Source organism: Schistocerca gregaria, chromosome 3 (genome assembly GCF_023897955.1).
Source record: "Schistocerca gregaria isolate iqSchGreg1 chromosome 3, iqSchGreg1.2, whole genome shotgun sequence".
In the NCBI taxonomy this organism is placed as follows: Eukaryota; Metazoa; Arthropoda; class Insecta; order Orthoptera; family Acrididae; genus Schistocerca; species Schistocerca gregaria.
The window spans coordinates 504,773,715-504,786,288 of NC_064922.1; positions in this window are offsets into that span (position 1 = coordinate 504,773,715).

The following is a 12,574-nucleotide window of genomic DNA, read 5'->3' on the forward strand; positions in this document are numbered from 1 at the left end:
TTAGACCCGTATACAAGCCGATGCAAGGCCTGACGTGTCACAGAGTCCAGTAGCGAAGCACGGACCACAAAGGATGTGTTAAAAATTTCAAAATTTAAAATTACAAATAACTTGTAAAGTTTACAAACATGTACCGGAAGGAGGCACTTGCTACTGATACCGAGTAAGTGTTTAAGGACCAAACAGGTAAGCCACCAGGACAATAGCAGTGTACCCATTGTGTGTATAGAGTGTATTCTATTTCCAAGTGTGGCAAAGTGTTCTAAATGTTTTCGTAGCCTGTATCTGAAACGGAACATTCGACCCATCCCTAAATTCAACTAGTGGCATTTGGAAAACCGACCAATATCCACATCCAAGCTGCTCAGTACACTGACCACAGATCAGATTCGGTTTGGGCGCAGGATATCTTCCCATTCCGGAAGAAGTCACATCAACACACGCGGCTGCACTTGCACGCTCTACGCATTCTCGATGGAGCGATTGCCAAAGATACACTGATGGGAATTGGCAAATTTTCCTTTTTCTGGAGCCACAATCATGTATAATTTTCGAAAGGATATTTCCGTAATTTGACTGTATATAACGTACAAGATAATCTGACGAAACGCTAACCGCGAAAAACCCTCGTGATTAATAAAAAAAACTTGCAACAGAGACTGTTTTCTGTTTTTGCTATGTAAGGTGTTTACATCACTGTCTAGGTTTTGGTCTTAGGCTGTTTGCAAGTGGTTCACTGGAATAAGTAAACAATAAAAAGTACAAATAACAAAAAGGCAAAAATATAAGAAGTAAATTTTGATGTATGAATTACATGATTTATTACATAACTTATACGTAGACTATTCTAATGATTTATATGAAATTCTGGTATTATTGAAATAGTTATTCTAAATTGTTTACGACAACATAGAACTGTTTTCCGGCAGCCCGCTCGCTACCTTCTCCTTCAGACGAACACTATTGCCACTCCCATTTCTTCCATCCCCTCTATTTTTTAATTTTTATTTTTATTTTCTGTTGATTCCAGTCTGCTTCTCTACCTTTTCCCCGTTTCTTTCTGCCACGACCTTGTACTATTCCACATCCTTTCCTTGTTGCATTGCAATCTTTTTGAGCGCTTGATCTAGTGTACATATTTCTAAAGTTTTTCTATAAATTAGTGCACGTCTTTTTAAAACTTTTACGTAATGTTTCTGTATTTCGTACGGATGTATACAACTATTTAATTACATAATGCAGCTTGTGTTTACTGCCTCAAGAGAGTGAAAATCCATGATCTTTGGTATCTATGTCACGATAAGGCGTTTTACGGTGCTTACAGGCGAGCTTTGAACTTGGATCTCCGTTTTATACACTTCGATCTCTTTCGTGTTGTATATACCGGAAAAAGTAAAATAATATTCTCGTTAAATAAACAATTCCAGTACCTTGTTCCTTCACGTATCATAGGTTACATGGTGCAGGTTATAACGTCTCTCTGATGATCTTGACGAGCGTTTGACTTATGCTCATATTAGTATTAGTTGATGCTTACATACACCTAAAACTAAGCTTACACAGGCGTTTTGGAAGTGTAATTTACATCACAGATTCATAAAATTTTCCAGAAATGCAAATTTCCAACTTCTTTGTGTATCGTATATATGTTATCATACTTACTTACGGAAGAAGGAGGATTGGGGTTTAACTTTAGATCGACATGGAGGTAATTAGAGATCGAGCAGAAGCTCGGATTGCGTTACCTCGTTCGGTACTTACTTACGCTACACCTGGTTGATATAACCTCATATAGACGGTAAGCAATGAAACCCTTGTAGCTCGTCTGTTTGTGAAAACTTTGTAATTCCAGTAACCAGTAACTCCACTATTAATGAGAGGTTTGAAAGCAAATATATTTCTATAATATGTAAATAACTAGGCTTTTGATGTATACACTGGTGTCCAAAATGAGAGCAACAAACCGCTATATCCCCGTCCTGCGTCTAAGTGACGACATGATCATATCACCTGTCAACAGATGTCCGAGCGATCGTGTCCTGCACGGAAGATGGCATTACGGACAACGGACAACCACGCCAGTGGTGACGTCAGGGCACCCATCGGACGGGGTAGTCCCACATGCACAATCGCTGTGTGCGCAGTCACAGACGATGCAGTATGGTACAGAAAAGACGGATACCAGACTCTGCAAATGTAGAGCTGTAGGAATTATGGAAGAAAAGTGATGTGGCCTGATGATTTAATGTGAATCGGTTTGTAGTTTCCCGGATTTGACGACAGTTTGTAGAGACCGAAACCTTATCCCAAAGATCAGGGCAGGGTTGACCACGTGTGACATCAGAAAGAGAGGCACAATGTTACCATCTCAGTACTGCATGGCAACTGACATCTGACGTCACAGCATCAACTGGACGTGTTTTACCGAGGCAAGCATTGTACAGAAGGCTTCGGCAGAGTGGCCTTTATTATCAGAGACCTGCTGTATGAATAACTGTGACATGTCATCACAACGTCTAGTGTGGAGTCGTCACCATACCACCTGGACGGTTGAACATTGGGCCAATGTTCTTTTCACACTTGAGTCCTGATTTAGTCTCGGGAGCGACTCTCGACGGATTTGCATCTGGAGGGAAAGTGAAACACGGTTTCGGGACCAAACGTTGTGGAAAAAGATTGATATCGAGGAGGATCCCTAACGGTGTTGGCAGGGATTATGTTGACACTGGACCTCCTCTTCATGAAATTGTACAAGTGAATCGGCAAGGTTTAACTGCTGTCAGCTATCGTGATGAAATCTTGGGATGTCATATATGGTTGTTGAGAAGTGATGTGGGCTCAGACTTCGCACTGATGGACGATAATGCTCGACCTCATAGAGCACGGGTGGCTGATGTTTTCTAAGAAACGGATGATATTGCACGCAATGGGTGGCCTGCTCGTTCTCCAGATTTGAATCCTTTACAGCATGTATAGGACGCGCTAGGGAGGGGAAGCACTAGGGAAACGGGATGCATCACATCAGCATCCACTAACCACCTCCATGACATGCGAGCAGCTCTGCAGGAAGAATAGCTGTTATTGCTCTATCATGAGATTGATGATATCATTCACTGCACGTCCTGTCGTCCTCAGGCCTGTATTGCTGCCAGAGGTGATCACACCCCATAGTGAGTACATTAATCAGTTGTCGGAAAGTGTGTGCAAATAGGCTAAGTTGGAAAAAACGAAGAACATTTCTGTCTACCGTTTCACGTACATTTAAGTTCTGCATTGTTTACATTTTTTCTACTTTACTGTCACCTGCTTATACTGACTGTTTCGTGGCAAAATAAATTCAACCTTACAAAATTTCGGTTTGTTGCTTTAATTCTGGACACAAGTGTAGTTATAGAGCAGCAAGATGATGTGTATCAATTATCCGTATCATTTTATATATATTTTTTTAAGAAACCTATTTTGCTTCTCCTGTTAAATTTTATTAAATGGATTTACTAGGTTTTAATTACCTACCATCAATATGCATGTATCGACGAATTCGGACGATTTTTGACGTGTTAGTAAGTCAACAAGACATTTAATTTTAATTTATGCACTAATTTTTCCTTTTTGTATTTTTATTGGGCTTTTTGTTATAGACACTTACTATTGTTTATTTCAGAGTAACACCTGAAAATGGCCTAAGCCGTAATATAGACAGTGAAATAAACACACTGAGATGGTTGTAAATACCCTTTAAAAGGGTAACAAAAGGAAAGATAGGAATGTTAGTTCGCTGTTGTGCTTTGTGAGTCCTGTAAGGATCTGAACTGGATGATGACTAAGTCTACATATAGCGTCGACTCTGAGTAGTGCCACGCAGTCATACACTATGTTTGCCTATCTTACGTCCAATGGACATAAGTCAGTTATTTTGTACAGTCAGCAGAGACATCTGTGATAATCATTTGGCCGCAGTGTCATCTCACTGAGGTAGCAATGCGCCTCGTTCTCTAAACAGCGTAAACTACTCAATTTATTTCTGTAATACGACAAAGCCTCTTTCGAAACAGCATTATTTCAAAGTCATTTTTAGCGTAAGTTCATTTAATAGATCATTCAGCTTCCGTGCTGTGAAACGTACTAATGTGCACCGTAACAATGATTTTTAGATGTATACTTTATGGTGCTTTAAGTATAAAATTGTAATAGGACTTATGGCAGAATTCCTGTTTAGACGTAGCGTTGAATTATACAACTATACTCATTCTCACAGTTTCGTTTTTGCTCGTATGAGTAAGAGCCTACCCCATTCTAAAACTCTCATAAATTTTTGGACGCAGAAAATCTCTCTCAGGGTAAAATCTCTCTCATATAACTGACACACTTACGATCTTACGATCCTTTTCTCCATACGATATATATATATATATATATATATATATATATATATATATATATATATATATATATATATATATATAATAAAAAGTACCCGGTCACTTGGTTGAAAATGACTTACAAGTTCATGGCAACGTCCATCGGTAATGCTGGAATTCAGTATAGTGTTCAAATGGTTAAATGGCTCTGAGCACTATGGGACTTAACATCTGAGATCATCAGTCTCCTAGAACTTAGAACTACTTAAACCTGACTAACCTAAGGACATCACACACATCCGTGCCCTAGGCGGGATTCGAACTTGAAACCGTAGCGGTCCCCCAGTTCCAGACTGAAGCGCCTAGAACCTCTCGGCCACACCGACCGGCCAGTATAGTGTTGGCCCACCCTTAGCCTTGAAGACAGCTTCCACTCTCACAGGCATACGTTCAGTCAGGTGCTGGAAGGTTTCTTGGAGAATGGCATCCCATTGTTCACGGATTACTGCGCTGAGGAGAGGTATCGATGTCGGCCGGAGGGACCTGGCACGAAGTCGGCGTTTTAAAATATCGCAAAGGTGTTCTATAGGATTCACGTCTGGACTCTGTGCAGGCCAGTACATTACAGGGATGTTATTGTCTTGTAACTGTTCTGTGATAGTGCCACGCAAAACAACAAGGGGTGCAAGCCCCCTCCATGAAAATCACGACCACAGCATAACACCACTGCCTACGAATTATACTGTTGGCACTATACACGCTGTCAGATGACGTTCACCAGGCATTCGCTATACCCACACCATCCCATGGACCGCCACATTGTTTACCGTGATCATCACTCCACAACGTTTTTCCACCGTTCAATCGTCCACTGTCAAGCTCCTAACACCAAGCGAGGCGTCTTTTGGCATATACTGGCATGATATGTGGTTTATGAGCAGCCGCTCGACCATGGAATGCAAGTTTTCTCACTTCCCGCCTGACTGTCATAGTACTTGCAGTGCATTCTGATGCAGTTTGAAATTCCTTTGTGATGGTCTGGATAGATGTCTGCCTATTACACATTACGACCCTTTTCAACTGTCGGCGGTCTCTGTCAGTCAACAGACGATGTCGGCCTGTACGCTTTTGTGCTATACGTGTCCCTTCACCTTTCCCCTTCACTGCCAGATAGGAAACGGTGGACCTAGGGATGTATAGGAGTGTGGAAAAACCCGCGTACAGACGTATGACACAAGTGACACCCAATCATCTGACCACGTTCCAAGTGCGTGAGTGCCGCGGAGCGTCCCATTCTGCTCTCCACGATGTCTAATGACTATTGAGGTCTCTGATATGGAGTACCTGGCAGTAGGTGGCAGCGCAATGCACCTAATATGAAAAACGTATGTTTTTGGGGATGACCGGATATTTTTGATCACATAGTGTATATGTATGTATGTATATACAGGGTGTTTCAAAAATGACTGGTATATTTGAAACGGCAATAAAAATTAAACGAGCAGCGATAGAAATACACCGTTTGTTGCAATATACTTGGGACAACAGTACATTTTCAGGCGGACAAACTTTCGAAATTACAGTAGATACAATTTTCAACAACAGATGGCGCTGCAAGTCATGTGAAAGATATAGAAGAAAACGCAGTCTGTGGGTGCGCCATTCTGTACGTCGTCTTTCTGCTGTAAGCGTGTGCTGTTCACAACGTGCAAGTGTGCTGTGGACAACATGGTGTATTCCTTAGAACAGAGGATTTTTCTGGTGTTGGAATTCCACCGCCTAGAACACAGTGTTGTTGCAACAAGACGAAGTTTTCATAGGAGGTTTAATGTAACCAAAGGACCGAAAAGCGATACAATAAAGGATCTGTTTTAAAAAATTTCAACGGACTGGGAACGTGACGGATGAACATGCTGGAAAGGTAGGGCGACCGCGTACGGCAACCAGAGAAGGGAACGCGCAGCTAGTGCAGCAGGTGATCCAACAACGGCCTCGGGTTTCCGTTCGCCATGTTGCAGCTGCGGTCCAAATGACGCCAACGTCCACGTATCGTCCCATGCGCCAGAGTTTACACCTCTATCCATACAAAATTCAAATGCGGCAACCCCTCACCGCCGCTACCATTGCTGCACGAGAGACATTCGCTAACGATATAGTGCACAGGATTGATGACGGCGATATGCATGTGGGCAGCATTTGGTTTACTGACGAAGCTTATTTTTACCTGGACGGCTTCGTCAATAAACAGAACTGGCGCATATGGGGAATCGAAAAGCCCCATGTTGCAGTCCCATCGTCCCTGCATCCTCAAAAAGTACTGGTCTGGGCCGCCATTTCTTCCAAAGGAATCATTGGCCCATTTTTCAGATCCGAAACGATTACTGCATCACGCTATCTGAACATTCTTCGTGAATTTGTGGCAGTACAAACTGCCTTAGACGACACTGCGAACACCTCGTGGCTTATGCAAGATGGTGCCCGGCCACATCGCACGGCCGACGTCTTTAATTTCCTGAATGAATATTTCGATGATCGTGTGATTGCTTTGGTCTATCCGAAACATACAGGAGACGGCTCGGATTGGCCTCCCTATTCGCCAGACATGAACCCCTGTGACTTCTTTCTGTGGGGACACTTGAAAGACCAGGTGTACCACTAGAATCCAGAAACAATTGAACAGATGAAGCAGTACATCTCATCTGCATGTGAAGACATTCCTCCAGACACGTTGTCAAAGGTTTCGGGTAATTTCATTCAGAGACTACGCCATATTATTGCTACGCATGGTGGAAATGTGGAAAATATCGTACTATAGAGTTTCCCAGACCGCAGCGCCATCTGTTGTTGACAATTGTAACTACTGTAATTTCGAAAGTTTGTGTGCCTGAAAATGTACTGTTGTCCCAAGCATATTGCAACAAACGGTGTATTTCTATCGCTCCTCGTTTAGCTTGTATTGCCGTTTCAAATATACCGGTCATTTTTGAAACACCCTGTATGTATGAATGTCCCAGATCTCCTAAACCACTGGCAAAATTTCGACGAAGCCTGGTATTCATATCACTTACCGCCTGGGAAGAGTCGTCATGGGATAAGTACTGCCTACCTACCAAACGGTTGTGGTTGAGTGTTAATAAGAAGTTTAGCGAATGTCGCACAAACAGTCATAATTTTTCATCCTGTGTCTGAGAGTGAGGACACTTGATGAAAAGATAGAAGTTTATCGCTGACTACATTTTCCTCGTTCATCTAAATCGTTCAAATAGCTCTGAGCACTATGGGACATAACATCGGAGGTCATCAGTCCCCTAGAATTTAGAACTACTTAAACCTAACTAATCTAAGGACATCACACACATCCATGCCCGAGGCAGGATTCGAACCTGCGACCGTGGTGGTCGCGCCGTTCCAGACTGAAGCGCCTTGAACCACTCGGACACAAGGCCGGCTCGTTCATCTATCAAAACTTCCGCATCAGGCACGAAGCTATAGTTTATTACCTTTTTACTACTACATACATTCTCTACACATTTTGCAGACAATTTTCAGATATTCCACTACTGCATCATGCATGAAGTTTAGATTTATTTCTTCTTTGCTACTAATTCTGTTCGCAACACATTTCGTTGTATCCACATACGCCACTGAATGAACCTAGGAAATTATATCATTGTACGAAACATGTATTTCGGGAGATGTTGTTGTTGTGGACTTCGCTCCTGAGACTGATTTGATGGAGCTCTCAATGCTACTCTATCCTTTGCAAGCTTCTTCATCTCCCAGTTCCTACTGCAGCCTACATCCTTCTGAATATGATTAGTGTATTCATCTCTTGGTCTCCCTCTACGATTTTTACCCTCGACGCTGCCCTCCAATACTAAATTGGTGATCACTCGATGTCTTAAAACATGTTCTACCAACCGATCCCTTCTTCTAGTCAAGTTGTGCCACAGACTCCTCTTCTCCCCAATTCTAATCAATACCTCCTCATTAATTATGTGACCTACCCATCTAATCTTCAGCATTCTTCTGCAACACCACATTTCGAAAGCTTCTACTCTCTTTTTGTCTAAACTATTTATCGTCCATGTTTCACTTCCATTCATGGCTACACTCTATACAAATGCTTTCAGAAACGACTTTCTGACATTTGAATCTATACTCGATATTAACAAATTTTTCTTCTTCAGAAACGCATTCCTTGCCATTGCCAGTCTACATTTTATATCCTCTCTACTTCGACCATAATCAGTTATTTTGCTCCCCAAATAGCAAACCTCCTTTACTACTTTAAGTATCTCATTTCCTAATCTAATTCCCTCAGCATCACCCGATTTAATTCGACTACATTCCATTACTCTCGTTTTGCTTTTCTTTATGTTCATCTTATACCCTCCTTTCAAGACACTGTCCATTTTGTTCAAATGCTCTTCCAAGTCCTTTGCTGTCTCTGACAGAATTACAATGTCATCGGCGAACCTCAAAGTTTTTATTTCTTCTCCATGGATTTTAATACCTACTCCGAACGTTTCTTTTGTTTCCTTTACTGCTTGCTCAATTTACAGATTGAATAGCATCGGGGAGAGGCTACAGCCCTGTCTCACTTCCTTCCCAACCACTACTTCCCATTCATGTCCCTCGACTCTTATAACTGCCATCTGCTTTCTGTACAAATTGTAAATAGCCTTTCGCTCCCGGTATTTTACCCCTGCCACCTTTAGAATTTGAAAGAGAGTATTCCAATCAACATTGTCAAAAGCTTTCTCTAAGTCTACAAATGCTAGAAACGTAGGTTTGCCTTTCCTTTATCTTTCTTCTTAGATAAGTCGTCAGTATTGCCTCACGTGTTCCAACATTTCTGCGGAATCCGAACTCATCTTCCCCGAGGTCGGCTTCTACCAGTTTTTCCATTCGTCTGCAAAGATTTCGCGTTAGTATTTAGCAGCTGTGACTTATTAAACTAATAGTTCGGTAATTTCCACAACTGTCGACACCTGCTCTCTTTGAGATTGGAATTATTATATTCTTATTGAAGTCTGAGGAGATTTCGCCTGTCTCATACATCTTGCTCACCAGATGGTAGAGTTTTGTCAGAACTGGCTCTCCCAAGGCCGTCAGTAGTTCTAATGGAATGTTGTCTAGTCTGTGTCCTTGTTTCAACTCAGGTCTTTCGGTGCTCTTTTTTTGGAGATACGACATCATAACAAAGAGATACGTTAAAAAACGGAAGTTTATGGTACGATGCTTTGGGACCAAACTGTTGAGGTCGTCGGTCCCTAAGCTTACAGACTACTTAATCTAAATTAAACTAACGTACGCTAAGAGTAACACACCGACGCCCCGGGGAGAACGGAGCCTCTGACGGGGGCAGCCGCGCGAACCGTGACAAGGCGCCTCTTACGAAATAAACAGGTGGTGTGCTCAATGTAATAGGGAAGTCATCAATTATTTAGTGTTATTTGATGTAACTTTTTATTTTTCCCCTGTCATTGTTAACTGTGCCGACATGTCATTATCTTTGATTCCATGGAAGGGAAACATAGTTGTCTTTAACAGGGAATCTATTGGTCTCAGAGATCAATGATTAGCGTGAGACCATACCATAAGCCCAGTAGAACTGAGATGATCGAAAATGAAGGATACTGACGCAAGGAATCTATTAGACAGCACTGCAGAGAAAAATATTCATCGCGACTTCGAGCGGGCGAATACATCTCGGATTACTCCGTTTCCCGCCTAGCAGCCTACAGGCGTTTAGAACTTCTTTTTGATGAGTTGTTAAAGTCTCTTCATGATACATTATTGTTGTTGTTGCAGCGTACCGTAAATATGCTTTAGACTTTTAGTATTTGTAGCAGATACTATCGTACGATTTCCTTCAATGCTCGATGTAACAAGAGAAGATATGATCTGGTTTTCTGTTCCTATCTATTGGATGTTTAGCTCGGTGAACAGGATATTAAGCAAAAAATGGTAGTCAAATGCAAATGATATGTCAAGACCTTCCTTTCTTGGACAATAAATGACGCAGACCCGCTTCCGGTGATTCTCTCGCGTCATCAGACCAAGTGAGTCTCATTAAAATTTAAGAGTGTCGACAAAGCAGCAGTACTTGGTCGCCACAGAGGACAATGAAACTGACGTAGCTCGGCAATATATGGGGAGGTAGACAAAAGCAATTACCCGTCTTTGATAACGACACGAGATAACTGAGACGAACACACGCGGGGCTGTAGGAATCGGCGCCGGAGGATTCTGAGAGGCGAAAATTACGGTCGGGGACGGCGAGTGACAGTACTAGGCGCAGCACATTCCTCAGATGAAATTAGATTACGCGATGATTTAGGGCGCGGGCGCTCGTGTTTTATCACTGCGTCCCCTCCTCGCCCCTCCCCGTCGCCGGCCAAATATCGCGTTGCCGGACCGCGGGGGTTCCCCCGCGGGGATTTATGGGGGAGCGTGCCCGTATTTATGGCGGCAGCGCCTGGGCCAGCGCCCGTGGCGGCCACAAAGACTCCTCTGGTATGCGTCGCGGCGCCCATCACTCGCAGGCAGGCAGGCAGGCCGGCGCGTCGTGCTGCCCGCGGCCAGTGCGGGGGTTCCCCGACCACTGGAACGGGGCGCCTGTCACCGACGCCCCCAGGTGGCGCTCACTTCCGGCCGGCCTTCGAATCCACAGTTTTGAACAACGGGCAATTTTGAACAAAGCGTTCAGTGCGTCACCGGAAATTAATTTTTCAATAATTTATCCATTTGCTTGCTTGCTGAGCTGGGTGGCTGTGGATTGTATTATTTTAAGAAATTCGCCAACCAGCCTCTTTTCTATGCATTTTCCTCCAAGCTACTGCGAGCGTTTGGAAAGTTCGTGCAAAGTCCGACAGACGGCACCATCGGTGAGATAGAGGTCATGTATAGATTGTAGCATCTTTGAAAAGAACGCACACCAAGTGGCAGCCATATTGGTCTATTTCTTTGTGTCTGGCATTCGTGTGAGTCAAAGAAGTCGAGTGATTGTCCAAAAATGGACCAAATTAAACATTACTTTATGAAATTCAAAACGCCCCAGGAGACTAAAGAGAAGCTTGATAAACGTTACGGTGACTCTACACCTTCGATTAGAACAGTGTACAAGTGGTTTCAAAATTTTCAGAGTGGCTATTGGGCACAAGTGATGGTGAACGTTCTAGACGCCCTGTGAGGGCTACGACTCCAGATATCATTGATAAAATCCATGTTATGATGATGGATGATGGAAGATTTAAGGTGAGTGAGATTGCTAGTGCTGTGGGCATCTCGAATGAGCGGGTACATAATATTTTGTACAAACATTTGGACATGAGAAAGCTATCCGCAAGATGGTTTCCACGAATTATCACGTTTGACCAAAAACGGAATCGTGTGAAGTGTTGCAAGGGTGGTTTGGAACTGTCCAGGAAGAATCCGCAGGACCATAAGCGTCGTTTCGTCACTGTGGATGAAACATTGATACATTTCTAGACTCCTAAGACCAAACAACACTCTAAACAATGGGTTACCAAGGGAGAATCTGCACCAAAAAAGGCGAAGACCATTCATTCGGCCGGAAAGTTGGTGGCGACTGTCTTTTGGGATTCGCAAGGGACAATCCTCATCGACTATCTGGAAAAGAGTGAAACTATTACAGGTGAATATTATTCATCGTTATTGGACCGTGTCAAAACCGAGTTGCAAGAAAAACGCCGGCGACTGGACCGCAAAAAGTCCTTTTCCATCACGACAATGCACAGGTACACACCTCAGCAGTTGTGGTCGCAAAATTAATGGAAACAGGATTCTAACTCGTTCCACATCCCCCCTATTCTCCAGACTTGCCTCCCTCGGACTACTATTTGTTCCCCAATATGAGGAAATGGCTCGCGAGACAAAGATTTTATTCGAACGAGGACGTGATTGCAGCAACTAAAAGCTATTTTGCAGACTTGGACAATTCCTATTATTCGGAAGGGATCAACAAACTAGAACAGTGTTAGACGAAGTGTATAGTTCTAAAAGGAGACTATGTCCAGAAATAAAAAAGTTTTACCCCAAACACGTAAGTAGTTTTTATTTTTGCACGGACTTTTCAAACGCCCCTCGTATTACGTGTTTCGGGCTTTCATTCATTTTCATTTACCGTGACAAGCATTTGAATCTTCAGTAAGTACATCGTTGTAACGCCGACAGCAAACTGACTGCTG